The following is a 24,583-nucleotide window of genomic DNA, read 5'->3' as shown; positions in this document are numbered from 1 at the left end:
TAGATTTGTTAAAAAACCATTAAAATTTAGTAAACAATATTTTTTTGTTTTAAATAAGGCTTTGTATCAATATATTAAAAGTCATAAAATATGAAAATATTATTGCCTCAAATAAAAAAAATACAATAATTTTAAATCGCAACAAGGGCCAAATTGGCCCCTCCGGCTTTCTAGTGTTAATGTATTTAAATATATTATACTGGGAATTAAATGTACTTAAATGAATTGAAAAGATTGCATTGAAACCCGCAAAAACTTCTTCCGATTCACTGTTGCCATTGGCTTGTGCAATCGTTTGCTTAGCCATAAGCTCTTCCAAATTCCTTCCAAATTTTTATATGGATCTATTTGCTTGTTTTGCTGAGTATAAAATAGGCACTGATTGTTTTACCGTCATCTTTTTCTTGATATCCGCTCTGAGTTCGCCAATCGAGCCATATGGACCTTTCAGTCGTAGTTTCGCTGACTGTGTCAGTTTAGCCTTCAATAAGTATTTAATCAATTGCTTCTTCCCTAGTTGGTCCAAAAATTCGTTGTATAATTCGATTGTATCCGAGAATGCCTTGATCGACTCTTCTGTGCTTTCAATATGTGGGATCAGGTTCCCTGCGGTTTTGAGATCAAATTTTCTTGCCATTGTATCGCCTTTATGCTTCTTTCCTCTAATACTACTTTTATTGCTTCAATTTTTTCCTTTGTCTTTGTAATTATCCCCCTGACTCTTATCTCTCCTTTTTCGGTGTGTTTTTCTAAATGGTATATTGTAAGCGTTACGTTAAATTTGTCTGTGCCGTCTATTAATTTTTCCAATCACTTGTTGGTAATATACAAGCTATTTTGTCGTTGAACCGTGTCTTTTCCGAAATTCCTGTCCAATATGCTTAGTTCCTCCAAAATTTGTTGAAATTTTTTTCGAACATAAATAAATAATTCCCGATGTTCTTTTCAATCGGTCAACTACATAAATATTTCCGTATATACCATTAAACTAAATAAAATTAAAAAACCTATAAATAGCTATAATACCTAAATGAAAATATAGAAGTTATGCAATACGATTCATGTATTCCGTTCAAGTTCACTATGCAATAGGAAGTATTAACAAACATTGGTTTAGCTTACTAATCAAAAAAATTTACATGACCTGCCTTATGTTTTGATGTATTTAACGTATGTATTTAAAAACAATGAAACATTAGATCGTATAATGTTTCTATTTATTTTTAGTTTTAGACATTCTAATTTTATTTAAACAAACGAAACGAAACGAAAAGTTGTTTAATAATAATAAAATTAAAAAAATGAAATCTATATAGCAATCTGTATAATGATTAAATATACACATCATATAAAAAGGTCAATGTAACTTACTTTTGTCTTTTACCCCTCTCATTGCTTCGTGGCTGTTCATGGAAACTGGGCGTCCATTTTCAGCAGTTACGTTGATCTAGTCACCTCTCGTCGGATCTGTCGTTACAGCTGCCTTATTCATCGTCTATACATCAACCATACGGCGAATATGAAGACTAAGGCAAACGCTACTCTTCCCAATATTTATGGAATAGATATATCGTATCCCTTTTCTTTAGTAGCTGTGGTGCCTCCGCTGTTTCACGCCTGGTTTATACATATTTGTTCTTCCTTCTCCTTGTTTTGGTTGTTTCCCATAACTATTACTTCATCTTAGCGTCCTGTCGTCTCAGCTGTCCATCTATCCAGGTTCAAAGGGCGTGGGTCGCCATGTCGAGTTGCAGGGTTGTCATGTCGAGATGAAAGGAGCCGTGTCGATTTGTCGAGTTGTATCCTCAACGGGACGAAAGGAGGAGCCAACTATTGGACCTTAGGAAAACAATGACTCTAACTAATAACTTTATTTACAGGTCGCAACATCCATCAACGTAAGGTTACTAAGATGTTGTTGCGCGGGGTAGTTTTTGAGACGACCATCTCGCACGACTCCTAACTATAGTTTATTTTTTAACCAGGAGGAGTAAACTAAAAAGACAGATTCACACCCAAGAAAGTCACTAGAATAATAACCAAATACATCTTTTTTTTGGTTGATCTAGTCGGCCCTCAACGGTAATCCATAAAATTATATTAAATTAATATATCACTAAAGAGTTCCAAAAACAACTGCTTTTATATAAAAGCAGACTAACAATCTAAAAATTAAAAGAATAACACAGAAAATACAAAAATCGCCTATATAACTTAATTAACCTATGAAATGTCACTAGTGTCCAAATTTGATAAATGTCATTAGTGTCAAAATTTTATAACAGTGGAGTAAACTTGCCTGCGGTTGGACCAATTACAAACAACCAATACCCGCGGTAAATTTGAATGACTCCTCTTGGTTAAAAAACAAACCATAGCATAGTAACAATCTTAATCTTAACAATAATAATAATAACACTATAATGCCTATATTAATCCCTCTGTGGGCTTTTTATATCTTCTTATAATTTGGACTTTGAAAGTAAATGTTACGTGAGTCTCCGCGAGGTTACACAAACAAACTCCGTCAATCAACCTTCGTTTTGTTTGTGATTGTAGAAACCAACATCTTTTGTAACGACCTAATTATACTTAAAATATATACATTTTTAGATACATATTATATTATGTACGGGTTTTTTTTCCTTCCTGTACATATGCTTACTTAAAAACGTTAAGTGACAAACTTTTTAGCTTATAATTTTAACCAACACAGCAATAAAATATAATTCATGAACAAGTTTTCTGGAAAAATTTATGTTAAAATATGCAATGCGAAAAAAGTTATGTGACTTTATAGACGAGCGGAACACCACAAAAACGCTTATTTTCCGAGATACTGTGTGGTGTGATGACCACGGTGTGATGAATGGCTAATTTTGGTCATACTTTATGTTTTTGATAGTGCTGAAAACGAAATATAGGTCTATTTTGACTGTTACGTGGAGGAACATTGGCAAAGTCGCAATTTTACCCCAAAAAAAAAAATAAAAAAATTAAATCACATGTTCGCGTTTAACAGATGGTACCTGTTTCAATCTTTCTGTCTCATTAAAACAAAAGTTATGAATTGTTTAAAGTGAAAGGTGCAAATTTCTGAATTTCAAAGTTAAATCGCAAAAGTTGAGTGACAAAATTAGAAATTTAGCTTTTTAATCAAGTTTATGTTAAAATATAGGCTACAAAGAATAAAATGTGTTATAGAAAAAAAAATAATGCAACTTGTAATTTTAAGAAAAACGTGATTTCTTTTTTTATTTTTTGGGTATAATTGCGATTTTGACAATGTTCCTCCATCTAAAATTCAAAATAAAGATTATTTTCGTTTTCAGCAACATCAAAAACATAATTTAAGACCAAAATTAGCTATTCACCACACCGTGGTAAGTATCTCGAGAATTAAAGGTTTTTTAGAAGACTCATCTATAAAGTCACATAAGTTTTTTCTTATTGCATATTTTGACTTGAAATATTTCCAGAAAACTTCTTCATGAATTATATTTTATTGCTGTGTTGGTTAAAATTATAAACTAAAAAGTTTGTCGCTTAACTTTTTTAAGTAAACATGAAACTAACGAAATTTGACGACAAAATGTTTAAAAATTAACAACCCCTCTTTTAATTTGTTTAAACATTTTGGACAAATCTTGTTGTTATCTTAATATTCTAAAGATGATATAGTAAAATTTTTAAAAGGAAATATTTACAGCGACCAAAAATACAGCGAGGTAAATATAAAAAATCACTTAGTCCATGTGGTGAGACCGCTCCCGTCTGAAAAAATTTCTGATTCGGTTTCTTTGTGGATTCCTATTCAAAAATGCCCCCTTTAAACAAATCTGAAGGGTGCCGGGCAGAATTTTTGGGCAGAAATTGTTTTACGTTTTTTTGATCTCAAACATATATTTTTAGGTTTTTTGGATCATTTTAAACAAGAAAGGTATCTTGTAATTTTTCTTAAAAATTGCTAGTTTTCGAGTTATAGGCGATTCAAAATCTGAAAAATGCGAAAATAAGCATTTTCGAGGCCTAAAAACTCATATTTAAATTAGAATTTTTGAGGTTGTCAGGTACTTAACCTTCGGAGTACGAAGACTGGGTCAAGCGTGACCCGAAATTCACTTATTTCTTAATATTTTATGAAATAATTTTTTTACAAATCCGATTGATCGTAAGTTCTCCTTATTTGTTTCAATCTATTTTTTCGTATATAATTCGTGAACATGCAAATTACAGTTTTTCCTCTACGTAACATCTATGATGCCGGGTCACTCCTGACCCGGTCTTCGGATTTCGAAAAATATTTTTAATATGTTTGTAGGTACACGTAAATCGCAGCCGTCTCGGTTTACGGGTATACGTATTCAAATATATGGCCGGAGCCAATTTACCTATGCCCGTTTTCTGTAAGGTATTAAAATCTGGCCGCCGGAGCGAACTAGTATATACCCATGGGAAACCATCTTAAAAAATTTAAATACAATAATTTAGGATTATAATTGTTATGTTTGTTTGTTTTTTGTTGAATTAAAGATACTGTTTATTAATAATGACTATTTAAAACATCCTTATAAATAAAATGAGAATGGGTCACGCTTGACCCATCTTCGTAATCTAAGTAAGTCAAATAATCTCCGTACTCCGAAGGTTAAATTGATGGCAAAACATTCAGCTTCAAGATTCTGAAGAGTGGTTGCGTCTAACTTAAATTTATACCGTTGTTTTTTAAATGTTAAATATGCGTATTTATCCGATTTTTTTGCCGGTGCGGCGAGCTCTATTTCAAAAATCTCCTATTTTCCTCCGAAAAATCTTTTTTCTAGATTTTTTGGAATATTCTAAATAAAATAAGATTCTTGACATTTTTCTCAAAAATTAATAGTTTTATTAAAGTTATAGGTAAACGATTTAAAATCCGAAAAATGCCAAAAAACGCATTTTTGGATTTAAATCGCTTATAACTTTAAAACTGTTAACTTTTGAGAAAAATGTAAAGAAACTTATTTTATTTAGAATATTCTAAAGAAACTATAAAAAATATTTTTCGGAGGAAAATAGGAGATTTTTTAATAGAGCTCGGCGCACCGGCAAAAAAATCGGATAAACACGCATATTTAACAATTAAAAATCAACAGTATAAATTAAGGTTAGACGCAATCGCTTCTAAGACTCTTGAAGCTGAATGTATAAACTTCAATTTAAGTAAAATCCACAAGGAAAAGAAAAAGTTTTCCTGTAGTTGGCTGTATACCATCAATCACAAAATTGGAAAGAAATCCTTTGTAAAAGGTATAACATTTTTTTTTTATTAAAAATCCCTTAAAAGGGCTACATCACAACAAAACGTTTTCGATTTTTATAAAAAACCATCATCAGTGTTCGATAAACTGGATGCTAGCTGAGCCACAAAAGAAAAATATCTGGGTAAAAACCCTTTACATAAAATATAGATGCCTTAAAAGTGCATACTTCAATAAAAAGGCCTGTGATGGTCACATGGCAAACAGGATAATGCCCTAAGGTAAGGTATACAGGTTTCCCAACACGTGGGATCCAAATTGAGTTGATCACATTTCAATGACTTAATGGCAACTCAATTTAAGTGTCTGGCAACCTCAAAAATACTAATTTAAATATGAGTGTTTAGGCCTCGAAAATGCGTATTTTCGCATTTTTCAGATTTTGAATCGCCTATAACTAGAAAACTATCAATTTTTGAGAAAATTTACGAGATACCTTTCTTGTTTAGAATTACCCACAAAACTTAAAAATATATGCTCCGGAGCAAAAAAAGGTGATCTTTTGTATTTGTTAAAAAAAAATTGGTTAAACAATTTCTGCCCAAAAATTTCGCCCGGCACCCTTCAGATTTGTTTAAAGGGGACATTTTTTAATAGGAATCCTCAAAGAAACCGAATCAGAAATATTTCCAGACGGGAACGGTCTCACCACATGGACTAATTAATATTTATTTTTTGCATTTTTGCATAAAATTTGATTTTTGAACATGTTCCACCAATTCAAGATAAAAAGAAGCTTCATATTCGGATTCACCGACCTTGAAAATATAGTGACCAACATTTTCACCTATCATGGTCGCTTTTTCGATTTCTAAGCCTCGAATTAGGGGTATGCCGCTCGCCTATAAGATATTATGGCAAACGTTAAAGACGGTGCGGCATTTGCACCAAACAGTCACTTTTCCAAAAAATCACGTAAACGCAATGAATTTTAAATACTGTAATGGGTGGCGTTTAGAATTTAATATAATACGAATAAAAAAATGGACAAAAATCAAACAAAATTATTAAAAAAGATAGGTGAGAAAAAGAAGGTCTGGGGTGCACCTGCACCCCGCACCGCCTTAAGAGGGTTAAGATATATAATTTTGATAATGAGGTAAGAATCGAAAATTATGGTGCAACGTAAGTGATACTTAAGGCGGCCCTATCTATAATTTGAGCTGTGCTAAGTTGGAGCTTAATATCTGTTATTGCAACCAGGCATTAGTAATTAATCAAATGGTTTAGAGTGTAGAGTAATAAATTATTTTGTTTTTTAAATATAGACATAATTCCTTGTTACAGGACTCGTATTATAAACATGATATAAAAATATTGATCCTTCTAATTGGGCTTATTTTCGTAATTTCTACAATCTGTTACTTTGGCGAACAAAAAGATATAGCGGTAAGATAATAAACTAAAATATCATTAAGGTCAGTAAATAATTGATTTTTGACTATTATAATATTACCATGTTTTTAGTACATGCAATTCTACGACTCACTTTGCAATGCAGATTGGTACAACTGGAATCAGTCCAATAAAAAGACATATTTAATTGTGCTTCATAAAAGTGCAATGCCGTGGAATCTTATGTCACTTTTTGACATCGCAAGGATAAACTACGCATTTGGACTATCTGTAAGTCGAACTTTTTAAAGTAAACTGTATTAACTTTTTCTGAATATATCTACTAAATTAAAAGTAACCTTTTACATACAAAACAAATCGCAAGAAGCAAGCAATTTGATTCAACCCGACCTGTGGGAGATGTCCACCCTATCGAAAAAGTACATTCGGGTGTAACAATTCATTGGGGCGAGGTGTTTTGACCCGAGTAAAAACAGGGATCACCCACCTCGCTCCAATGCCCCAGGCCATCACTTTCCCCCCCCCCCCCATAGCACGCTGATGCGCGATGGGAGCACAACTATCGTAGCCAAATGCTCTTCACAATGGAATCCTGGGTAATAAGATTCCAATGTGGTGCCCTAGTCGAATTACAAAACTAGGCCAGCGTGAAGCGCTCTATGCCTTTATCTTCTAGTTACTTATCCGCGGTACTAAAATTGCTTGCTTGGGCCCCAAGTCACTGTTCCAAGCCCCACTAAGCTCGGTCCAATGGCTTGGTGCTCAAGAATTTTATGATTTCTGTGTTTTTATGTTTTTTTTTGGTGGCTTACGCCTTTTTTGTTATTTTTTGTGTTTTTTTGTTGGCTTGCGCCTTTTCCTCTATTTTCTTACTGGCTGACTTACCTGGTCGTGGTGCTGGACCTACGCTTGGGTTGCGTGTTTCTTCGGCACTAGGTGTTTCGAGCTACGAACTGACTACTACTTTCACTTTTACATTTTCTTTTACTTTGTCACTCTTTGTTTGCTTTATTCGATTTACTTTAATCCACTATTTGCTGTTTAGGACGTTTGTGCTTCCATCGGTGGAACGCGTCATATCCTAGCATCTCTCGCAATATGTGACTTAGGTGGTGCGCCAGCTCCGCGAATTTAACCCTTGCTTTATCTGTCATCATTTCGGTGACTCTCACCTGTTGAAGTTCTCTGAACAGGAATCTTTCTGCGACGTATCTTGGGACTATGGCTGCTTCTCAAAAGCTGCTGTTGTGGACCGCTTGTATCTTATTTTTCTGGGTGTTGCATACTTGTCCCCATGCGAGAGATGCGTATGTTAATAGCGGTAATATTATGCTATTTATTATTCTTAACCTCGTTTTTAGTCTTAATTTACTTTTTCTTCCTGTGAGTCCTCTTAATGTTGCTTTCGTCACGTTGGCCTTAAGGACTGTGTCTTCTACGTGTTTTTGGAAGGTTAATCCTTTGCCCATGATGACTCCCAGGTATTTAGCTTTATTTTTCAACTCGATGGGGTTGTTCAGCACCGTCAGCTGTTCTTCTGGCTGTGGTCTTCCTTTCTTATATAGTACCACTTGCGTCTTTTCGGGGTTGATGGCTATCTTCAATTTTATACACCATTCCTCGATGTCTTATAACGCTGTTTGCAGGTTGGTCACTGCGATGTCTACGTTTCTGTGTTTGACCGCTATCGCTGTGTCGTCGGCGTAGAGGCTTATTAGGGTACCTGGTGTTCTAGGTACGTCAGCGGTGTATATTGTGTACAGCAGAGGTGACAGGACCGCTCCCAGAGGTACTCCAGCCTCCGGGCTTCCGAGCTCGGACAGGACTTGTCCTATCCGAACCCTGAAGCTCCGGCCGCCTAAGTACGAGGAGATCAACCTCGTCATTGCTCCGCTGTACCCATAACCTCGCATTTTGTATATGAGCCCCTTGTGCCAAACTCTGTCGAAAGCTTTGCTTACGTCCAGGAATGCTGCTCCAGTGTACTGCTTGTGGTTGAACCCAGCTGCTATGTACTCAGTTAATCTGAGTACGTGTAGCTCGCTGGAGTGCTCTGGTCTGAATCCGAATTGTGCTTCTGGGATTATCTCTAATCTGTTTGTTTCCGTTTGCAGTCTGCTGAGAATAATTATTTCCACTATCTTGCTGATAGCTGGGAGTAAGCTGATTGGCCTGTAATTCTGCGGGAATGTGTGGTTTTTGCCAGGTTTTGGGATCATGATGACATGGGCCTCTTTCCATGTGTTCGGGAATATTTTGTATCTTAATATCGCGTTCACTATGTTTGTAAAGTACACTATAGCTCTCATAGGCACATACTTTAGGGCTTCGATTTGTTATTTCGTCTAGACCAGGCGCTTTTCTCGGTGAACTGTTTCTTATATGTTCGTTGATTTCTTCCGGTGATGTTGGGGGAATGATGTCTTCTGGGTCCTCTGGTCCTTCTTCTTGCTCTTCGACTTCTTCCATGAAGTCTACGTCCTTGTCTTTGTGGAAGTTTAACCTGCATTCTCTTTCGAGTGTAGACCTCATCACCTCTGCTTTTTGTTCTATGGTATACACCATGCCGTTTTCTCCATGTAATGGCGGATGGGTTTTCTGTCACTTCTCATCATTTTCTGGAGCTTCCAGACATTTTTCATGTTTAAGTCTAGCGCTTCCATCTCTTGTACGAAGTTGTTCCATTTTTCACTGCGGTGTTGTCGAAGGGCCGTTTTGACCTCTCTGTTTAATGTGTTTACCCAGGTTTTTTCTGCTCGGTTTCTTGTTCTTCTGGCTATTCTCTGTTGTGCTGTTTCTAATTGCTTCTTGGATGATTTTTTCTAGCTCTAGGACTTTTTCTTCTATTTGTTGAGGGTTATTATAACTGGCACTATGTTTATTCCTTCACTCACTAGTTTTTTGTAACTCGTCCACTTTATTTTCTTTTTTAGTTTTTCGGTGGGTTTGTTCATGTTCCTGTTTCTAGTAGAATGGGGTTGTGATCTGTTGTTCCTTCGTTCAGGGTGATTAGTTCAGCCTGTAGTCCTAGGTTTTTAGCCACAACGATGTCGATGTGGGTGGGAAGTCCATTTCCTGGGAAATGTGTTGGTTCTTCTGGACCCATTGCCACCATGTCTTCGTCATTTTCTATATAGTTATTTAGTAGTCGTCCGATTCTATCCGTAGCCGTATCGTTCCAGTTGGGGGATCTTGCATTCAGGTCTCCTATTATTATCGATGTTTCAGCGATCTTTAGGAACGCATCTGGGTCATCCTCCATTACTGGGTCTCGCGGTCTTACGTAGGCTGATGTTATTCTCACTACGCCTTGCCTCATTTTCACTTCTATTGTTGTTGCCTCCATGTTTACAATTGGTGGGGTCGTGAAGCTTGTGTGTTTAATTCCCTTCTTGACTAGGATAGCCGTTCCTTCTGAACTTCTTGTGAGGTCGTTACTATATAACATCGTGCCCAGGAAACTTTAGGCTAAAGTTGTTTGTAAGCTTGATTTGCTGCATTGCTAAGATGTCCATCTCGTATCTGTTGGCGAGTTCATCCGTGATGTCCTGATTTGTTGATATGCCGCCCGGATTCCAGGAGCCTATCCTCAAGTATCCCCTGTCTGCCTGCATTACTTCTGTGTCTGCCTGGTGCCTAATATCACTTCTTGGACTACCTTAGTCACAATATTGGTGACCATTCTGACTAGGTAGTCTTCGTCTTGGGGGATCGCTTGCGTAGCTTGGGCGTATGAAACCCCAGTTGCTTGTTGTCATCTGGGCGTCTGTTGTTGTGGCCTCTTTGGTGGTGGTCGCCCCCAGGTTGGGCATTGCGGGCATCCTCTGTAATTTGCGGCATGACTTCCGTTGCAATTGGCGCAGGTTGCCTTGGTTTCTCTCGGTCTTTTACACATCTTCGTCGGGTGATCTTCTCCGCATTTCACACATTTGGGATCTTTGTGGCACGCGTTCTGTGCATGGTGATAGCCTTGGCAGTTGAAACACTGCGTAGGTCCTGTTACCTTCCGTAGGTCCTCAACCACGACCTTCATATGGCACAAGTTGGTGATCCGCTTTGCTTCCTCGATATCCCCGTGATTTAGAGTCAGGACGAACATTGGGAGTTCTCTCTTGGGGCCGGCTCTGGTGGACATATTTTTTGCTGAGTGGGCAGACAATATTATATTGTGCTGCCATTTCTTCTTGTATTGTCTTCTCGGTAGTGTTAGTGGGCAACCCTCTTAAAACCACTCTGGGTTTTACGTCCTCGTCTAACGGGAAGGCTATCCATTGTAGCCTCTTGGTTTTATCTTTGGCGTCATATGCCTTCGCATATTCTTCCAATATCCTTACCATTTTCCTGTAGTTTTCAGGGCTTTTCGCCTAAATGAGGGTTTCTCTACAACTCCTGGAAATCTTGTTGACTGTATATACCTTTTCCTTTTGGGCTATGTTTAGGATGGCCCCTGTTTCGCTGACGCTCTGTAATTTAATTACAGGCGGCTTTCAGTATGGTGTTGCCTGTTGTTCAGGCAACACGGTGGTGTCTTCTTGTTGGTTTGTCTCCATTTGTTCAGTCTCTGAATCACTAGGACGCCAGGGCAGGCGTATCTCCACCCGTGATCGTAGGTGGGTGGATTGGTGGAGCTGGTCCTTGAGGCAGGTTGAGAGTGTCCTGTATTGGGGGTGAGGCAGCCCTCATAGCGTTGTCTGCTTGAAGTTCCCATGCCGTCGCCTCTTCTTTCGAAATTGGTGATTTCAGTGATGGGAAATCTTCTTTCTTTTTCGATTTTTCGGACTTTTTCTTAACTTCGGCGGTTGATTGTGGCTTCTCAGTTGTTGGCTTCGGTTTTGGCAGCCTTGATGGTGGCTTTTCCTGTTGTTGTTGGCTCTTGTTGTCCACGCTTCGGGCTTTCATCAGCACGTCTAAACGGTCCACCACCTGCTTTTGTGACTTGACCATCGCGTCTTTCATCTCCAATATTTCTTTCTTCAGCTCCGCTTTCGGCCCTCTGCTGGGCTATCCCTTCATCCTTTTCCACCAGCCCTACCTCGTACTGGGCTTCTCTGGTTTTGGTGGCTTCGAACAGCTGTCTCATCAGCTCTTTTTGGGCTGCTAGCTCTTTTAGGAGCTCTTCTTTGTCGTTGTCTTCTTCGTCACTCGCTTCATTTGCTGTCCTAGCCCTTTTGGTGGTACCTCTGCCTGCCTCGTCGGGGACTTCTTCCTCCATGGCCTCTACTTCTGGGTTTTCCTTGTCTTTCTTCTTTTCCTCTGATTTATTTTTCTCGTCGCTTTTTTCTTTTTCTCCTCTCTCTTCTTTTTAGACTTTTCCTTCTTCTTCTCACTCCTAGGGAGTTTAAAATCCCCGTCTCTCTCAATTTTGTCATCCACAGTTGAATAACCGTCGGCTTCATTGGAACTTAACTCTTGAAACAGGTTAAGATTCACTTTACGTGAATCTTCATAGGTTGGCGGAGTGGCCATAGAAAGGGGAGGTGATCGAGACCTAGCTCGATCAGTCATCTGGGGATGGACTCTCCTAATCTTGACGAGCCTTTTTTTCAGCCGTCTGGCCCGTTGCCAGCACGGTTTCAGGGTCGGCTTCCCTGGAGCTATCGCGGTTGTTCACTAACCCAGAGAGAACTGGATTAGGGTTCCTCTTGCTGATTCTCGTTCTACTGACCCAAGGGGCTGGGGCTGACCGATGTAGGTTCCTAAAAAACTACACCTTGCAGTGTCAATATCCTTACGGAGGCACAGTAGAAATCCCGTAACGGGCTCACGTCGAGCCCGTTTTGCTTTTTCCGCTAATCAATCTCTAGCTGTGGCGTCTCAGAGAATCCAATAGAAATCAAACCCCCTAAGTTCATTACATCCAGTAGATTGGTTTTTGCCTCTCCCTCTTGCCTCAAACAGTGAGAAGCGCCCGACGGCTTGCTACGCTTACATTCGTAGCTGAACTGAGAATTTCAACAGTCAAAGTCACTCCCACTCCTTCGGCTACTCTTCGGCTTTCTTCCGCTCCACTGGCTGGCACTTGTTGCTCCTCCGGTAGCTGGCACTGGACACAAATCCCAAGAAAATCAAGTGGTAAATCTATTATACATCCTCACATACCACATACGTATTATACAGTGCTCAGGAAAAAATGTTACGTCCCCCTATTAAATTATTGATTTTTATCAAATGAGCAAAACTCCAGTCGATTTTTAAAATAATCGTTTTATATTATCACCAATGTTTCAAATTTTACGCGATCCGTCTTCTTCAGGTGACAGTCATAAGTTTGATTTTTTAAATGGGAAAATAAGTTATATGACATCTCATTTAAAATCTTGAAATACTGATAAAAATGTATGATACGATAATATTTTTAAGAGCGTACGGACAAAATCTCGCAACAATATATTTTAAATGCATTAGTTTTCTTTCGAATCCTGAGAAAACTAATAAATATTTTTGAACAATTTAAACGAAGAATGAAATAGCATTATTACCGAGGGCCGAAAGTCCCTGAAAACTTCTATATATTTATTTTGATAAGTTACAGGGGCGACAAAGAAGAGAAAGTCCAGTGTGTCGCTTAATCAACGAAAACTGTTCGTTTATAAATTCGCAAAGTCTGTTCGTTCGTGCGTCACCGCTCCTGAAATACTTACAGCCGATTTACCGACGCATCCTCATGTAGTTTTGTCTTCTGAATCCAAATCTGAAAACGGTATTTCGATATCTCTAACCATCTTCGAGATAACCGAGCTCAAAGTCTAAAATGTGATTGTGACGTCACATGACGTCACAGCCTTCTTCGCAGACACGCCTTCTTCAAATATTTACTTCCTGACGACACACTAAATGTCAATTGAAATCTTTGCTAGTTAAGTAGGCTAGTTTTAATATAAATTTGTTAAGCAAAGCATAGGTTATTTATATTTGAGTTTTACACTTCGTGAATATCAAACTAAATTTTAAATTAGGTATTAATAAAATATAAATGAAATTTGATAGTGAATTAATTATTATATAAAATAAATAAGATGTTTAAAAATACAATTTGAGTATAATTTGGAAGCAATAATTTATTAACAAGTTAAAAAAGTTTGGACGAGTATATGGCTTCCCCTTTAATGAGAGTACCTAATGATAAATGGACTGTTCCATTTCCGTCTATTGTTGACGATTCAAAACACTGTACTACACTTCATCAGTAAAAAGTGTCTTTATTTATTTCACAATATTGAAAGTTGTTACATGAAATTTGTATTATGAAATGTTGTTTGGAATAAAAAATTATGTTCTGATATATGCAATTACATCCTTATAATGGAAAAAATATTTAAAGGTTTTTCTCAAATAATGGATAGCAACAACATTTTCATTTATAACTCTTTTATTTTTAATTTGACAAAGAAAAGTTATCCTTCATAAACAGCTCTTCATGGTATAAGATTTATTATGCAACCATCATATGTCAAATTTTATTACTTTATACGAGCTATATAAAAAATATGAATTTCGATCAAGAGTAAAGTACCTTTATAGTTCAGAACATTTAAATTAGAATGATATAATTGCACATTGAAACATAATTTTTAATTATTCTAAACAACTTTTCATAATAGCAAATTTCCATATTATGAACTTAAATACGTAAATAAACAAAGTTTTCGTTATGGTAATGCTCGCATTCTCAGCTTGTTTTAAATATATCATTAAAAAGAAATTGTTGTTTATTCTCCGGTATAAGGTAATCTTTCATTTTCCTTTTAAATTTTTCAAAAATACTCATTCGTTTCCTCAGGATTTGAAAATAATGAAAGCCTTTAACAAGCAATACACCGAAGTTTTGCGCCTATACTTTTAAAAAAGTTTTAAAGTATTATACATTTTTGTAGTCAGTATTTTAAAAGATTCTAACTGAGACTAAAAAAAATTATGACTGACCTGAAGAGCAATCGGGTGAAGTTTGAAAAATTGGTGCAATAATTTACTATGATTATTTTAAAAATCGACCTGTCCGAGCGTTTTGCGTATGTGCTAACAATAAATGAGCTACATAGGGGGTAATGGGGGGGGGGGGGGCGGGGTTAACACTTATTCCAGCGCACTGTATATTTTTTTAAAGTTGACAAATAAGATGCTATATCACTACTATCTGTTGAAACAGTACGTTCAATGAGCAACTTTTTCTCGACTAAATTATTCGGTATAACTTGATACTTACAGGCAAGCTCACTATACGAAAATCATAATAAAGATGCACTAGAAATAAACAAACCAAGACACGTTGAATGTTACAAGGAACACTCCCAAATCATGATTTATAATTAGTGTGACCAACTCCAATTCAGTCGAATTCGGAACAAGGCTGAAAAAATTACTTGAAATCCGGGACTTTTCAGTGAAAAACGGGCCATTTCCCAAAAACAGAAAAAAATCATTTATCAGCCATCATTACATCTAGTCTAGGCGCCAAATAGAGGTCACCGTGTCATTTTCAATTCTGATGGACAAACTCAACGGTTTCTTATGGATTTTTGGCTGCTGATTACGAATCTCGAGGGGGGATTTCGATCCGAGTGGTCAAAAAATTGTTATAAAAAATTTAATTGTTTATAAATTGTTTATAATGCTCTGACTCATAAACTAAAAGAAATAGAAAAAAATGTTTCAAATAAAATTTGTTACCTAATAAAAAACGAGGAAACAACCGTTTACTAATCTTAAATCCGACAATCAGAACTCAAGATATTGTAAAATTAGTGCACAATGCAAATTTCAAATTGCAAAATAAGTATTTTTCGAAGCTTTACCGATCGTAACTCGGCTTCTGCGCATGAAAATGAGCCCTATAAGGTGTCCTTTTAAAGCTTAATTAAGAAGCTTCCAAACAAAGTTTGTTAAATTACCTGATCTTCATTGGTTTTAAAGTTATACCCGTTTGAAGTTATAATTTTCTCAAAAAAATTGTACATTAATTTGTTTATAAAGGTTTCAAGCAAACTTGAGCTACAAACATTTATACTTTAATTAACAATAATGATAAAACAACTCAAATGGAACAATTTGAGCTTATGAAAATGTTCGTAAGTTTATTTTTGGCTAAGATGTCGATATTTTAATGGCGCGCTATGAGGCGCAAGATTGGCTCACGGTCAAGTAAGTATGTATTCTTCGACGCTTTATCGATCGTAACTCGGCTTCTACGCAAGCAAATGAGCCAGTATGTGATATCCATATAAAAATGGATCGAGTTCTTTTGCAGCATCATCATTGCATATAAAACGAGAATTTATGATGTGGCGGCATACACACAATTGACGGGCCTTGATGATGCTGCAAAAGAACTAGATCCACTTTATATGGATATCATATAGATAATTAGACTCTGAAGCCTCAAAAAGTTTTAGTTTTACTGTCTACAAGAACAGAATTGTACCACCATGTAACTGTTAAAAAGCTAAGAACTTATGCAGATGTAAAAAAGCTGATATTCCCTGTATATCTCTATGAAGATTTGCAGATGCATGAAAAAAATGTTTGTAAAAATAGTACTAATAAATAATATCAACATACTTTTTAGTTATACCTCTGAAATATTAGTTTTTAATGTTTTTTTCTCATTTAGTGCAAAAAATAGAAGACAAAGTAAATATAATGAAAGGTGTTACGAGGTACAGTATGATGATTTAATTATAAGAATTATATGATAAAATTTTATTAGGATCTTCAAAAGTGAAAAATGAAGATAACGTATGTATACATAGAAATTATAATTTGCATCGAGAAGTTAGCGCGTGAACCTTTACGCGGTGAGCCGATCTTGCGCCTCATAGCGCGTTCCATTAAAATATCGACATATTGGCCAAAAATAAACTTATGAACATTTTCATAACCTCAAATTGTTCCTTTTGAGTTTTTATATCATTATTGTTCATTAAAGTATAAATGTTTATAGCTAAAATTTGCTTGAAACCCTTATAAACAAATGAATGTACAATTTTTTTAAGAACATTGTAATTTCAAACGGGTATAACTTTAAAACAAATGAAGATCAAATAATTTAACAAACTTTGTTTGGAAGCCTGTTAATTAAGCTTTAAAGCGACACCTTCTAGGACTCATTTGCATGCGCAGAAGTCGAGTTACGATCGATAAAGCTTCGAAAAATACTTATTTTGCAATTTGCATTGTGCACTAATTTTACAATATCTTGAGTTATAATTGTTAGATTTAAGTTTAGTAAGCGGGTTTTTTATTAAGGAACAAATTTTATTCGAAACATTTTTTTCATCTCTTTTAGTTTATGAGCCAGAGCCTTATAAACAATTTATAAATAATTAAATTGTTTATAATAATCTTTTGACCATTCGGATCGAAATCCCCCCTCGAAATTCGTAATCAGCAGCCAAAAATCCATAAGAAACCGTTGAGTTTGTCCATCAGAATTGAATATGACACGGGGACCCCTCGGGCACCTAGACTAATCGTTGCATACGGCATGTCTCGGACAGCTAGTTCATGTGTACACCTATACATCAATTTGATATTGTTTTTGAATCGTCTTTTCAGGACGATATTTAAAATACAGAAACGAAAAAAGTCCACAGATTGAGTTTACGTCAGCGTTTCTCAACGTTTTACCATTTGCGCCCCAATTTTCCATAATTATTTTCACCGCGCCCCCTCGTTCAATAACAGTATATCTATGCAATAATACATAATATACCTTGAGCAGCATGAAACCAAATAAACTAAAAAGACATTGGGAAACGCTTCACAGTGAGTACATTAACAAACCCCGAGAATTCTTCGAGTTAAAATTAAAATGGCGTGAAAAGCAAAAATTAGTTTTAATAAAAATTTTGACTGTGAATGAAATAGCTTTACTTGTCTCTTATAAAATCTGATATTAAATAGCCAGATCTAAAAAGCCTAGCACTATTGGTGAAGATCTTATATTACCAACTGCAATCAAAATTTTAGAAACTGTGTTTGGAGATAATTTTGCTAAAAAATTGGAGTTTATACCTCTATCAAATGATACTGTTGCCCGCCGAATTAGTGATATAGCTGAATATGTACAGGATCAGCTAATCAGGAAGTTGCGTGAAAAGCTGTTTTCGATTCAGCTTGATGAGGCAACAATAGCAATAAATATGCTCATTTTATTGCCTACGTTCGATTTTGTGATGGCAGATCAGTAGTAGAACTACTTTTCTGCAAACCAATAGAATTGATAGCAAAGTCGCGTGCATTATTTACTATGTTAAATGATTATATAACTGAAGCAAAAATTGAGACACTGTATGATCAACAAAGAAGCTCTGGCTTGAATATTGTGCTAAATACGATTGTAACAATAGTTAATTATCTACATAAAAATGAGACCTTTGAAAACTAGAATTTTTTCTGTACTTTGCAAAGACATGGATGCGGTACACTCAGCATTATTATTTTATTGTGAGGCAAGCTGGTTATTACGTGGGAAATTTTTACGTGTTTTGAATTAAGACATGAAATTGCCATTTTTCTAGAAGAAGAAAAGAGGCCGCAAGCCAAGATGTTTCCCGATGGTTTATTTTTAATGAAATTGAGTTACTTGGTTGATATATTCGAGAAACTAAATATTTTGAACTTACAACTTCAAGGGGCCAATACGAATATATTTGATACGAATGATAAAGTTAACGCTTTCTGTAGAAAATTGAAATTGTGGAGCACAAATTTAAAGCAAAACACCTAGAAATATTTGAAAATGTGGATGAATGTTTTAAAACTTACCAGGTTGAAGCACAACACGTGAAAGTTGTTTTTGTAATCATTGAAAATCATTTAGCAATGCTGACAAAAAATTTTAAAAGATACTTTTTTGCTGACGACCAATTAATAAGTACCTAATAGTTATGAGTGGGTCGGGAATCTGTTTCAAATAACACCCGAAGAGCTCTCTACTGCAGAAGAAAAAACCTTCATAGACTTCACAGCAAATGCCGAAATCAAGAAACAGTTTAATATTAGATCACTCTTTGAATTTTGGTCAGAGGTAAATGATGAGTTTTCTGCACTGAAAACCAGAACGTTCCGTATACTATTACCGTTTTCACCATCCTACCTTTGCGAAACAGGATTTTCCGCGATGGCTGCTTTAAAGACCAAATATAGATCGCAGCTAAATATAGAGAAAGAACTGAGAGCGTCTATTTCTAATATTACACCCTGTTTCGATAAGCTTTGATCTGCAAAAGAGGCCCAAGGAAGTCATTAATTTACATTAAACTTGTTGATTTAGTGTTCAGTGCTCATAACTATGTATAGCTCCTTGTTCATGGGTATTTTATTTTTTGTTTGTCAGAATTTTGTTTTGCTTTGATTTTAGTAAATTAGTCAATGTTTTAAGTGTTTTTTTTTTTATATTTTCACGCCCCCCATGGCTAAAAGCGCGCCCCCCCAGGGGGGCGCGCCCCACAGGTTGAGAATCACTGGTTTACGTAGAACTATAATACCACGATATAAAATGGATGCGTTTTGAATGTGGTATTAGTATCACACTCCAGAAATTGTCAACTTTTTTTCGTCCCACCAATTTCTTAGAAGAATAACGTTTCAAAATTTCAAAATAGAATTTTACTAAAACGTCGAAAATTCGGATGGCCCGGAAGCCTTGTCCGGGACGCCGGGACAAGACTTCGTAATTCGGGCCATGTCCCGGATTTTTCGGGCTAGTTGGTCACACTATTTATAATGTATAGGTATACATATACACATTATGATTTACAAAGTTTATACATTCTAGATCAGATTCGAGAGTGCACCTCGAAACATTTAACGTTTCTTGGTTTGCTTATTTCTAGTGCATGTTTATTGTGATTTTAGTATAATCCTTAGTTTCTGTTAATTTATTGCACAAATTACACTCTTGGACTCGTATATTACTTGCACTATAGTCTTATTTTGACTTAACTAAATTCCTCTTTAGTCTTCTATATATAGACAAGGCGAAAACGGCGGGTTCGTTGGAAAAAATATTCCCATGAGATTTTTTTGCATAATCACATTCGTGAGACACTCCAGAATAAGGTTCAAGAAGTCGCACACGCGAAAAGTGGGCTATTTTTTTAACATTTTTTTTTTAATCAAATTGCAAAAATCTATATTTTCGGCCGGGAGAATTTTTTTTCTAGATTTCTCGGACCATTTCGGACAGAAAAGATCTGTTAAAATTTTTCTCTAAAGTTGATAGTGTTTGAGTTATAAGCAATTTAAAATTTAAAAAACGCGAAAATGTCTATTTTTAAGGCTTAATAGCTCGGTTAAAAATGATTATTATGAAAGTCAGGAAGTGACTAAATCAAATTAAAGCCCCCCTTCATGATCCTGAAGAAATTTGTGTCATTAATTTATTACTAAGCTGTTACTTTTAATTATTAATAATGAGTGGTAAGATCGTATTGACGCGGCTGTAAATGTGAGTGCGAGTGAGATGCGCCATTGGACTGCCTGAACGGCATCTCTTTCGCACTCATCATGGACGGCCGCCTAATACGTGGATGTCGCTCATTATTTTTACTTAAAAATAACAGCTTAGTAATCAAATAATGACAAAAATTTTTTCAGGATCTTGTAGGGGGGGCTTTAAACTTTGATTTAGTTATTTTCTGACTTTCATAGTAATAACTTTTAACCGAGTCATTAAGCCTTAAAAATCGCCATTTTTCGTTTTTTTTTTCAATTTAAAAAATGCTTTTACCTCGAAAACGATTAACTTTAGAGAAAAATTATAAGATGCATGTTTTATCCAGAATGGTCCAAAAAACCTAAAAAAAATTGTTTCAGCCAAAAATGTTGATTTTTACAATTTGATTAAAAAAATTTTTTTAAAAAAACTTGGATCACTTTTCGCGTGGGCGACTTCTTGAATCTTATTCTGGAATGTCTCACGAATGTGATTATGCAAAACAATCTCATGGGAACATTTTTTCCAAAGAACCCGCCGTTTTCGTCTTGTCTAATAAGGTTTATTCCAACACACCGACAAACCGTCCATGTAACGATCACCGTCTTGCGCAGTAAACAAAATAACCCACGGAACGCACGATATACAGACACAGAACGCATGGAACGTATTATTTTATAGTAACGTGATCGTTACATAACGGTTCTCGTTGTGTTGTAACAAACCTCTAGTCACATTCGCATTTTCAAGGAGCTTTTTAAAATGTCAAATTACCATAGGTCATTAATCTTACGTGAAACCCAATCTTTTCAGTCATTTAACAGTCATATATAATTGCACATAAAATTTCGGAAAGCTGGGCAACCTTGTTCTTTTCTAGGGGCGTCTCCACTTCGAAGGTTGGCAATCATCAGAGCGATTTTTACTTTGATACCGCGGCTCTAAATAATTCGTTGTTAATACATCCAAACCATTCCCTAAGGTTCTTCAATTCTTCACACATAAGTTACGTCTATTTACTATGGATCTGTTTCCTCGGATTTTTCCCTGCATAATGTCCTGGAGTATTATGTATTCATCTCCTTTCATCATGTCCAAAATATCTTAGATTTCTTCTCTTAATTGTTAGAAGTACTTTTTCTTCCTTATTCACACGTCTCATTACCTATGTGTCCACGCTTATATCCCGTAACATAATAATATACAGCGTGTCTACTTAAGTTGGAAACATATGGGAAACTTTTTTATTATTAATTTTACGAAAAAAAGTTATTCTTTATAAAAAGTTCTGCATACCCCAAAACCTAAGATTCAATCATCAGATATAAATTTTTCTCAATATTATACGAGGTATGTCAAAAAATATGAATTTCGGTCAAGGGTAAAGTACTTTTATTTCTCTCAATATCGAAAATTCTTATGATAAAAAGTTGTTTGAAATTAAAAACTAAGATCAAATATGCAATTACATGCTTCTAATTGAAAAAAAAAATTTTTTTCTCAAATTTATGTTTACCAAACATCGTTTTTAATTATTACAAATATGATAACTCGTTTATTATTCATTTTACGAAAAAAAGTTATTCTTCATAAAAAGCTTTGCATGGTCTAAAATCTAAGACACAACCATGATATATCAACTTTTATTAATTTTATACGAGGTGTGTCAAAAAATATGAAATTCGCTCAAGATTATAGTACCTGTATATTTCACAATATTTCAATTAGAAGGATGTTATTGCATATTGAAACATAGTTTTAATTCCAAACAACTTTGTTAATAACGGTTTTCAATATTGTGTAAAATAAAGATACTTTACTCTTGAGTGAAATTCTTATTTTTTGACATACCTCGTATAAAATTAATAAAATGTGATCTCTGATGGTTACATCTTCGGTCTTAGGACATACAGAGCTTTTTATAAAGAATACCTTTTTTTCGTAAAAGTAATAATAAAAGAGTTATCGTATGTGAAATAAATAAAAACGAAGTTAGTATCAATAAATTTTTTTAAACTTTTTTATTATTAATTTTACGAAAAAAAGTTATTCTTTATAAAAAGTTCTGCATACCCCAAAACCTAAGATTCAATCATCAGATATAAATTTTTCTCAATATTATACGAGGTATGTCAAAAAATATGAATTTCGGTCAAGGGTAAAGTACCTTTATTTCTCTCAATATCGAAAATTCTTATGATAAAAAGTTGTTTGAAATTAAAAACTAAGATCAAATATGCAATTACATGCTTCTAATTGAAAAAAAAATTTTTTCTCAAATTTATGTTTACCCAACATCGTTTTTAATTATTACAAATATGATAACTCGTTTATTATTCATTTTACGAAAAAAAGTTATTCTTCATAAAAAGCTTTGCATGGTCTAAAATCTAAGACACAACCATGATATATCAACTTTTATTAATTTTATACGAGGTGTGTCAAAAAATATTAAATTCGCTCAAGATTATAGTACCTGTATATTTCACAATATTTCAATTAGAAGGATGTTATTGCATATTGAAACATAGCTTTTAATTCCAAACAACTTTGTTAATAACCGTTTTCAATATTGTGTAAAATAAAGATACTTTACTCTTGAGTGAAATTCATATTTTTTGACATACCTCGTATAAAATTAATAAAATGTGATATCTGATGGTTACATCTTCGGTCTTAGGACATACAGAGCTTTTTATAAAGAATACCTTTTTTTCGTAAAAGTAATAATAAAAGAGTTATCGTATGTGAAATAAATAAAAACGAAGTTAGTATCAATAAATTAGAGAAAAATTTGGAAAATATTTTTTTCCAATTAGAAGCATGTAATTGCATATTTGATTTTAGTTTATATTACCAAACAACTTTTCATAATAAGAATTTATAATATTGAGAGAAATAAAGGTACTTTACTCTTGAACGAAGTTCATATTTTTTGACATACCTCGTATAATATTTAAAAAATTTAATATCTGATGATTGAATCTTAGGTTTTAGAGCATGCAGAACTTTTTGTAAAGAATAACTTTTTTTCGTAAAATGCATAACAAAAAAGTTTCCCATATGTTTCCAACTTAAGTAGACACGCTGTAGATAAGCTCAAGCTCAATTTTTAACTCAAGCTTTAAGTCCCGACAGTAGATGAGCCTCTCCATTCGTGTAAATGTGCTTCTGGCCTGTTCGATTTTGATTCGAATTTCTTGAAAGCTGTCATTGTTATCACCAATGGTTGAACCTGGGCAATCTTAATCATATTTATTTTAAATCTCCCAGATTTCATCAGTTTTCTAACTTCCTTCGTAAAAATTAATTAAATGCAAATATACATCATAGTCTAAGATCCGAATAGGAGGACGAAATGTACCCATCTGCTTGCCGGATGAAACATTTTTGTTACTAAATTTCATACATAGACAAACACGACCAGCATGGGTTGCCTGTCAAAATCGTGTCATAGCTATCCTTAAAGGGGACCGAATGGGTTGAAATCAACATTTCAAGCACATTTTTGTAAATTTTTTTTGAAAGTATGATAAAATTATTTTATTTTTAAATCAAATAAGCGTATTCAGTATGATTCAAAGAATACTCAAAAAAATTCAAAGAAATATTGTAAGATAAGCCAGCGGTGGCAAATTTTTAAAGACACCTCAAAAAATAGGATTTTGGCTCATGGCAAGCAAAAAATTCAAAAAGATTTTATTAGCTTATATGCTTGTCGAGATAACTCTGTCGAGTTTTTTTAGTTATAACGATTTTTGACTTTTTGGTATCACGCAGAAATCAAAACAACGAAATTTTTTGCACAAAAAAAGGGTGAAAATCAACATATTTATTATTCATATTATTATACATAAAAAATATATCAACAGGGTTACCTCAAGGAATGTCTAAAGGAAATACATACAAAATTCCAGGTGGGTCGGTCAAGTAGTTTTTGAGTTACAATGTCTACAGCCTTTGAAAAAAGCAATTTTGAGGAAAAAGCGTTTAAGGTATTATTAACTTTTATTTTCAATTTCTGTTTTATTTTAAGTTTGTCTGTCAAATCGTAAAATGATCCACACCGGAATATCTTTGTGAATCGCGGAGTAATTTACAAAAGAAAATGAGAAAAGCTGTTGACCGTTGTTCATTACGTTCAAGCGTGCTGACGCGAATCTGCTGCAAAGCGAGTCGAAGATAGGGATATTCAACGCTATCTCCCTACCTTCGACTCGCTTTGCAGCATCTTCGCGCCAGCGCCTGAGCGTAATAAGAAACGGTTAACAGCTGTTCTTATTTTCATTTGTAAATTACCCCGCGATTCAAAAACATATTCTGGTGTGCATCACTGTACGATTTGACAGACAAAAAAATTGAAAATAAAAGTTGACAATACTTTAAAAGCGTTTTTCTCAAAACTGCTTTTTTCAAAGACTCTAGACGTTGTACCTTTAAAACTACTTGACCAACTCACCCGGAATTTTGTACATATTTTCTTTGGACATTT

Source organism: Diabrotica virgifera, chromosome 5 (genome assembly GCF_917563875.1).
Source record: "Diabrotica virgifera virgifera chromosome 5, PGI_DIABVI_V3a".
Lineage (NCBI taxonomy): Eukaryota > Metazoa > Arthropoda > Insecta > Coleoptera > Chrysomelidae > Diabrotica > Diabrotica virgifera.
This window is presented reverse-complemented; position numbering follows the sequence as displayed.